Source organism: Nannospalax galili, unplaced genomic scaffold (genome assembly GCF_000622305.1).
Source record: "Nannospalax galili isolate Female #2095 unplaced genomic scaffold, S.galili_v1.0 scaffold18, whole genome shotgun sequence".
Classification (NCBI taxonomy): Eukaryota; Metazoa; Chordata; class Mammalia; order Rodentia; family Spalacidae; genus Nannospalax; species Nannospalax galili.
The window spans coordinates 10,183,228-10,191,659 of record NW_008346548.1 but is presented as its reverse complement, the minus strand read 5'-3'; the positions used below and the strand labels follow the sequence as shown (position 1 = coordinate 10,191,659).

General features: G+C 49.3%; 1 protein-coding gene across 5 annotated transcripts in view; it reads left to right on the top strand.

The window, feature by feature from the left end:
* The first annotated feature begins 2,587 nt into the window (after positions 1-2,587).
* Sema5b (semaphorin 5B) overlaps positions 2,588-8,432 on the top strand; it is a 115,861-nt gene continuing 110,016 nt past the window's right edge. For 4 of the 5 annotated variants that reach the window (XM_029568229.1, XM_029568230.1, XM_029568228.1 and 1 more), the window contains exon 1: positions 2,771-2,889. The gene's annotated coding sequence lies outside the window, so the exon portion shown is untranslated. Of the gene's footprint in view, positions 2,890-8,432 lie in introns of all 5 variants that reach the window. The other variant, XM_008842952.2, reaches the window with a different exon arrangement.

Sequence of the window (8,432 nt, the reverse complement as noted above, 5' to 3'; positions counted from 1 at the left end):
TGCCACCCTTTAATCTGGGAATTTATACTTCTTAACCTCTTGGGACCTTAGTTCAAGATAACTCTGGAATTTCTACATCAAGAGTGAATGCTAAGAACTCCTGCTACCCCCTATATTCACTACTCTTTAGCTTGTTTGTTTTGGATAATTCAGTATTAATTGCTGTATTTACATTCTGCTTAATTAACAGTGTTTCAGTAGGTGGAGGATGGCTCCTAATAGAAGTAATTATCCCACAGGTTATCACAAAGGTCTAAGGAAGTGACAGAAGCTGCTGGTGTTGGAACCAGCACTCCAGCTTTTGTTCCAAGTAAATAATTCAACAATTCTCATCCGGTTGGGTTCGCCAAATGCCAAGGGATTCCTGGAGCAGGTGGTGAGCAGGTTCTAGGGGGAAACTGTCCCTTCTTGAGTGTTGGACTTCTGGAACTCTCTTTTATTGAGAGCCCTTGAATAATCACTGATAATCAATACAACACAGTAGGATGCAATTACGATTAATTAGCCCAGTGTTACAAGCAGCCCTGCTCCTCAGCCTGAGCCTTTGAGTGTCTCTCCTTGGATCCTCCTTCCCCCAGAGAGGAAGGTTTCTTTTCCTGTTTCCCCAGACAAGGCTGTCTTCTCTTCTCTTCCTGTGCCAAGCCCCCTTCCCTGTTCATTCATAAGGCAGAGAGGGAGAGCCAAGAAAGGAGGTGGGGTGATGGCAGAAAGAGAAGACAGAGAAAACAGTTCAAATGGTGGAAAGAGAAAAGGCTGATGAGAGAATGTGATGAGAAGGATAGAGATTTTGAATGCTTTTCAAGAGAGCACAGCAGCACACAGACCCATCCAGGAGCCATTTGTCTACTCTCCTAGCCAGACAAATGGGAAGCTGTCCTGCTCATTCCCTGCAGTTTATGGAATATTGTCATGTTTTTATTTTAATTAAAAGATATTTCTCTATTGTATACATTTGTATCTTTGCAATGACATAAACAACCCCAAGATCTCTAGGGATTGAGGCTGAGTGTGTGGGTTGGTGAGGAGAATTCACAGGTGCAAGGAGTCCAGAGTGGGCATCGGGAGACCTGTCTACTCCAGCCAGAGACTCTGGAGAGTGACTTCTGCCTCCCCCCACACGTCTCTGTCCTTGTCTGTGACATGATAGGCTTGGTCTCCTTACCACGCATTGCTTTTTCCAAGTTGATTTTCAATGTTAGATGCATGTATGCCCAGATGTATGTTTTCTCCTTACCCCCTTCTCTGAGTCTCTTTTTGGACCTAGAATAGATTTTATCTTTGCAAGTTCATCTTTATTCTGCACATTATGAGTTTCAGCATTTCTGCTGCCCTAGAAAGTCTTTATCTCAGAGAGCACGGCACTGTTTCTCTTTTTACAGCACCTTGTAAAGGCTTTTCTGGTATTCAAAAAGGGGAACACCCTTTCTGTTCCATATCCTGGCGGTGCTGGGGGGGAGTGCTTCCTGGGCTCCTACAGGCCATGTTCTTCTCCTTTATCCAGGATTTCCATTACTCAGAATTTTGTGCATGAAATCTTCACTTGGACTTTGCTCCAATTGTCCAATTTCTAGAAGACCAAAAAGTTTTCTAATGTTTTTCTTCCCCCAGAGTAGTATTATTTCGTATTTCTCTTGGAATCACCCTTCTCATGTTTTAATTGTTCAGGTCCTTTGTCTTTTAGGCATTTCGACTTCCTTAGGTCACCTTTTTTTTTTTTTTTTTTAAGTACCCCTTTTGTTCAGCAGAGGGCCCCCTTCCGTCCTTAAGCGCAAGCCCAGGCAGTTGGGATTCGAGGCTTGCTCTCTATGGCTTTTCCTCCCGCCTCTGAGCCACCAGAAACACTAGATCACTTAAACTTGTAAACAATTCTGTCTGGCTCGGCGCGCTAGCGCTAAGGGTCCCCCTCTCCCGGGTCGTGCATCCCCAGGACGTCTTCCCAAAGTTCCTGATGCTGCTTCACTCCCTGGATCCCCTGGTAGTTCATCATTCACCATTCTGTAGCGTGCACGTCACCAACCCCAGTTTACAGCTGAGGAAACTGAGGCTTGGAGAGGTTCTTCCCAGGTCGTGTGGCTTGTGAGGTTAACCAGCAACCAGTCAGGTCTAGCTCAGTAGCCTAGCATCTCTACCACTGGAGTTTATTACAGATCTCCCAGGGTTTGTACACACTCCCTTTTCCATTTAAATTTCAAATCCACAGGCAGGACAATGTTCCTCTCTAGCTAAAAAGGCTGGGGAATTGGGGGAGTCCAGAGGTGGTGGGGGGAAAGGCATTCTTTAGGCTCCAAGGATTAGGGTGGTTTGAGATGGGGATGACCAAACACGGTAAGGTGGGACGTGGCAAAAGGTGTCAAGGGCTCGGGGACCTAGGGCAGAGGTCAGGGGCAGGAGTCGGACTGAGGAGACTTGGGGATGCAGGGCGCCCCCTCGCGCTCTCGCGCGCGTCAGGGGGCTGGCGGGTGAAGTGCGGGTGGCTGCAGGTCCTCTCTATCCCCCTCCTCCTTTTCGCTCCGGCTCCCCTCCTTCTCTCCTCGCGCTCCCAACTCCTCCCCCACTGCCCCTCCCTCCCTCCTTGGCTCCTTCGGTCTCCTCCTCCCTGCTCTCTCCCGCGCGCCAGGTCTGGAGATAGTTGGAGCGCCCGGGTTGGTGCCGGAGCCAAGCTCCGCGAAGCCGGGCGAGTCGGCCGTGCATCCAGCAGCGGCTGGAGCGGCGGGCGCGGCCGGGATCGGGGACTGCAGCGCAGCGCTGATCGGAGGCCGGGACCCTTCCAGTTCGGCCGCCCCATTCCCAGATCCGCCGCCGGAGCTCTGGTTCTCCACCGCCGCTCTGTAGCTCTGGGAACCAAGGGCCGCGGGGAGGCTGGTACCTGCGCGTGCGGCTGGCCGGGAGGTGAGTCCTGGGAGCTTTCGAGCTTTCCCCGCGAGGGCTGGGGCTGTAAGTTGCAAACTTCAGCAACTCGGATGGGTGGAGGGGTGGGAGTCTGGGGACGCTGGTAAGTTGGACTTAGGTCGGGAGACTGCAGGGGACGGGGGGGGGTGTCCCCCGGCTTCTACGCTGTCGGTTGCCACCTGGACTTGGGCGCCCTCTGCGCTGCTGCTTTCCTGCCACCCGCACGCTCCGGATTCTGGTTCCACCCCGCTGCAATCCGTGCGTCTGGGTTGCAACCGCGGTGGGGACCCAGGACCCGGGCCTGGAGGAGAGGGACAGATGAATGAGCCACTCGGAGGGAACGGAGTAAAGGAGCAGAAAATGGGCCGAGATGGAGGCTCTGGAAACCGCGATAGGGTCAGCGGGGTAGAGGCAGAGTGCGGGCGGCGAGGCGCGTGGGAACGCGTGGCCGGCCCGGAGTGTGAAATCTCCCGCGCGGGAACCTCCCGGCGCCGTCGCCGCCAACCCGGTCCTCACCGATTCTTCCCAGACCCCCCACTTAGGAAATCCCCGCCTCAACTGGGCCCTTTGGTGCCCAAACTCTGTCTTTCAGGCCCTGGATGGGCAGTCCCGGGGCCGCTGGTTCCCGCCTCCGCCAGTGTAGAGGGTGCGGCGGCGGGAACCCGGGATGCGAATGGCGATTTCCAGATTTATTTTTCTCATGGTAATTTGTCTTTGTGGTTGGGGCTGCCGATTCACTTTCCGCTCACGTCGTGCGGGAGATCCAGCGCGGAGGGAGGGAGCGGGGGGCGCTCGGGTACTGCGAGCGATGCGGACAGTGAAGGGGATCCAGGACCGAAGCTGGAGGGAGCTAGGCGGACAAGTGATCGCCCGAGCCGCGGAGAAAGAAGGTGAGGCTGGAGTGCACCTGCCAAAGATAGCGGGTTCTGTCGTCTGCCCAAAACTTTAACGAACCAAGAGGACCACCTGAAGCGCCGATCTCGCCCCTCCTCATCTGCTCACTAGGGCCTGGTTCTCAGTGACCTGGCGCCGCTGCACCTGGCAGGCGTGGGACCTCGCCCCCCAGCCTGCGGTCCTGTCCAGGCTTCCCATTGTGGGAAAGGGAGGGAGCCTGCTGTGCGCATCTGGGCAGCCGGGAGCTGCCCCCTGTCTGCCAAACAAATAGAATTGGAGGTTTGGAAGCTTGCTTGTGTCTGGAACCTACCAGTTCCCTACTTTCTCCGGTCCCAACCCCAATCTGTTTCCTCCACCCTCAAGCGAACTCAGCCTCCTTTCACGTTTCTCAGCCCTTCCGCCCGCACCTTCGCCAGAGCACCAACTTGGGCCTCATTCTGCCTGTGCTGTTCCACCATCCTCACCATTCTCACTTCCCGCTATCTTTTAGCCCATCTCTTCCCGTTCTTTTTTCTTCCCCCCCCGCCTCCTTTCCTTTTTTCTTGGCATTTAGAAGTGGCCTCTCGCCTTTCCTGAGCTGGGACAGATGACCTTGAGGAAGGGGCAGAGGAGAACTAGAAGCTTAGAATGGGACCTCAAAGTAGGGGAGAAATAGAACAGGTTAAGAAGCTTGGAAAGAGACCACTGTGCTCCAAATCTAGATTCTTCCCAGTGCAGGAGGAAGGATGATGGTGATGTGATGAGAGAGAAAGAGAGTTAGAGGGAGAGAGGGAAAGAGAGACAAGAACACTAGAACTTGCCTTGGTCATTCCTAGGCAGTGAAAACCCTTCCCGGCTTTAGAGGAAGCCATTCAGGAGGAAGGGGGCACTTGCACTGTGACAAGTCAAGAAAGGTGTGTGTGTGTGTGTGTGTGTGTGTGTGTGTGTGTGTGTATCCTTTCTACGTCTCACTAGCTACCACCACCAGTTTGGGAAGGAATGGCAGATCTTTGAATGCTAGACTTTCCTCCTCTAGAGCTCACAACAGCCACCACTGTCACTGTGGGCCTCAAGCATTTTTTAAAGCACCTAGGATGTGCAATAGATGCTAGGTGTTGATAAAAGTCATGAGGTACAGGGCAGAGCTTCTACCCAGAAAGGCTTGGTATCCAGTGATGATCTCAGGACACCCTGGGAGAAGAGGAGCTAAAGAAAGCTTGGTGACTCGGACGGAGTAGAGCTGGGCCTGAGAGAGGGGTACTAGCACCTCACCAGCTACCTGCTTATAAGGAAGATCTGATAGGATAAGGGCCTGATGGGAAGAGTTGCCTTATTATAAGAGCCAGACTAGAAAGGCAGAGAAATTGAGGCCAACAGATTTCACCTTCCCATTGGGACTGAAGGAACCCTAGAAGCTCCTGTTTTAGGATGAACCTCTTGGCTTATTTGAGAGCTTTTCCATCTGCCTCTTTGTTTGTTTTGATTTTGTTTTCTCACTTTGTTGTTTTTGTTTGTTTTGGTTTGGTTTTTTGAGACAAGGTCTGACTCCATAGCTCAGGCTGGCCTCAAATTCTTGGTCTTTTGAGTACTAAGGTTATGGACAGGAGCTACTGTGACTGCCATGACTGGCTTCATCAATCACTTCTTACTGATGCTGAAGCTGGAAAAGGGTTTAGAGATTTTCCATGTTGGGGGAATCACAAACTCAAATCCTACAGAGAGTAGGCAGGTAAACAACATGCTGTTCCAATCCAGCAATTAGAGTGGCCTGGCCTTTGGACAACTGACTGTTCAAAGTCAAACTGTCCAAATGAATGGTCTGAATAAAGCCAATTTATAGCCTTTCAGCAATCTGACTCCCTATATCTATAGACCAAGAAATTAAGATTCTAAGATGTGAGTATATCTACTCTGGAAGGACATGTTGTTACATTTCTCTGTACCCTGGGAATCCATTGGGTTCTGTTGGACCTCAGCTTCCTCTCTCTTTCAGGGCCCATTTCTCTGAAATATGGTAAGTTCTTAGGTCAGGGGCTCTGGACACTTCACACCCATTGACACAAGGTTCCAGCTATGAGGCTGAGACTGGATCTCAAGTCTCCTGTCTACCTTCCCACTAGGAATCTAGTGGATCAAAAACAATTTATATTTTACTGTAAAGAAAAGAAAATAATCCAACCAGGGCTTACTTTTCCCTCTAATATAGCAAAGCTGTATTCAGAGGTTGAATGATAAAAGACTAAAAGTTCACATTAGGTATTCAGGAGTCCCAATGAATATCCAGAGAGCTTTGATCCCTGAGTGTGGATCTAAAAAGGAGAAGGGGATCCTGATAACAGTGTAGAGGGATGACTATTTATGGAAGGTCAACCTAACTAGGCTGACTGTTGCTAGATGGAGTGTGCAAATTTGATAGGTAGATGCTATTGGGTCTAATTGTTTGAAACACTGACCATGAGGTTCCTGTGCTTAGTGTTGGTTGTTGTATATCCCACAGGGGGTCAGTCATATAGCAATGCAGATCACTATCAGTCAGCCAATTCATTGTTTTCACTGAGGACTGAGGTGATAGAATGGACAGAGAGGACAAATGGACAAGGTTCCTTATCAGTACTGCATATCACCTTGTTATACTGCCCCAAAGGACCCAGGGCTGAGTTCTGGTGCACTTAGCAATAGTAAGACTTTGATTTTCCACATGAGGTGAATCAGCATCTCTAGGCTCTCTGTCTCTCTCTCTCTCTTTCTCTCTCTCTCTCTCTCTCTCTCTCTCTCTCTCTCTCTCTCTCTCTCTCTCTCTCCCTCTCTCTCATTTTCCCTATAGGTTTATCCTGAAAGCTAATGTGGACTTGTCCAAAGGTCTTGGGGTTCAGAATTTGGACCGAGAGGACTAGGACTCCATATTCTTAGCTGATGCACCAGTTTCTGTGGTGACTTCAGACTTTCCCTTTGTCAAGTATAGCTAGACATCTCTCTTTTACCTGGGGTACAGACAAAGGCAAAGCCAGATGTCTGGGGATGACAGCTATTCAGAAAGAATGTTGGTTGGTATTGTTGTACTTCAGGGTCTGAATACTGGTCATTCTATGACCATCCTTTGCCATATTCTGATCATTAGCCTGCCTTCATTTACCTATGGCACGTGGGGCATATGTGTGCATGATAATTTCTTCTATAGAATGAGTTTTCTTTGTATTCATATCTTTGAATTTGAGTTCAGCTATCACTAGGATGCTCTTACATCTCTGACAGTGCTTAAATAATTTGGTTTTAAATTTAAAAGAACCCAAAGCAAGTGTCTTACCTAATGGAGTTTCATTGAATTGCCAGAACCGAACCTTCCTTTTGTAGCTTATATGGACACCATCTAGACTTTCATAGGCATAATGCTATTTTCTCCAATCCTCCCTCTCTGTGGCTTTGTTTTGATGGCATCTGCTTAGCTGAAGGTCTGATTCTGTAACTGGGGATCTGCAAAGGGATCTTTGTGTGTGCCATTCTCCATATCAGACAGATCTCCTCCAAGACTCCCCTGAGAAATTCCTCCTTACAACAAGCTTGAATGCTAGAAAGTGGCAGTTAGAAGTTCCAATGGGAGCAGAGTTCTGAAAGGAAAGGGAGAGGAGGGAGTTGTGTGTTCTGTACCTGCTGTGTCCCTTCCCTTCCCTTTTGCCTTAGTGTTTTTGCTTTCCTGAGCTGAGAGATATAAGCCAGACCTTGCAGAATGCATACTTTAATCTCGACAGGAGCAAGGGACTCACTGATAAGAAATTATTAGAGTTGGTGACTTGAAAGTAGAAGAGAAAAAAAAAGAAGATAATTTTCTGTCCACTTTGCTGTTGGGCACCTTGGGGAAAGGAGGAGGCACTCTTGGGCTAGAGATGGAGACTGCTTGGGAGTATTTGACCTTGAGCACAAGTCCTGACTGTTGGCCCATGCCTCCTTCTCCACTGTCTGGTTTGAAACAGGAGGACAAGGATTTTACCTGGCCCTCCCTGATCACATGAAAAGTTTCAATGCTGCATGTTCTGAGTCTAAGCATGAGGCTCCCCTCATTGATCTACCTTTAATACAGATGACTTAATCAGACTTGCACATGGAACTCGTTTGAATTTGAAGCCTTGTTGATATTATCAGAATATCTTTGCATTTGAACCAGTAACATCTCCTGGCTGGCTAGCATCTTTTGTGATGGGGAAGGTTGGTTCTTGGAGGATGGCTGGTAACCATCTGTTCTGTATGTCCCCAGAGGATCAAATCAGAAGAGATACGTTTCAAGTACTGAGGAGACTGGGTTCGCAATGAGGAAGGCTTCCCCCGAAGTGTGTGCTCCTGTGATAGCACCCGTTCCTCCTCTATAAAAAGGAGAATGACTCCCAAGCCTTCCTCAATAAAAAGGAGGATGAATCCCAGGATGAATCTCTGGCACTCAAGTCAGTGATTTTTTAAATGGAGACTGCAGTTGCTTTTGATCTTCAGCAGTTTATTTACTCTTGTGGATTCTTTGTGGGGAACGTTTAGTTTTGGGACATTTCAAGGAAACTGCTTGTGGGTGGCCAGTTGAGAACCATTCCTCCTTGTTAGCGCCATTGCCCTACCTGAACTGGAACTCCCACCTTACTGTTGTGGTCACTGTCTGGAGAATCCCCTAGAATCCCAGCCGTAAGGAA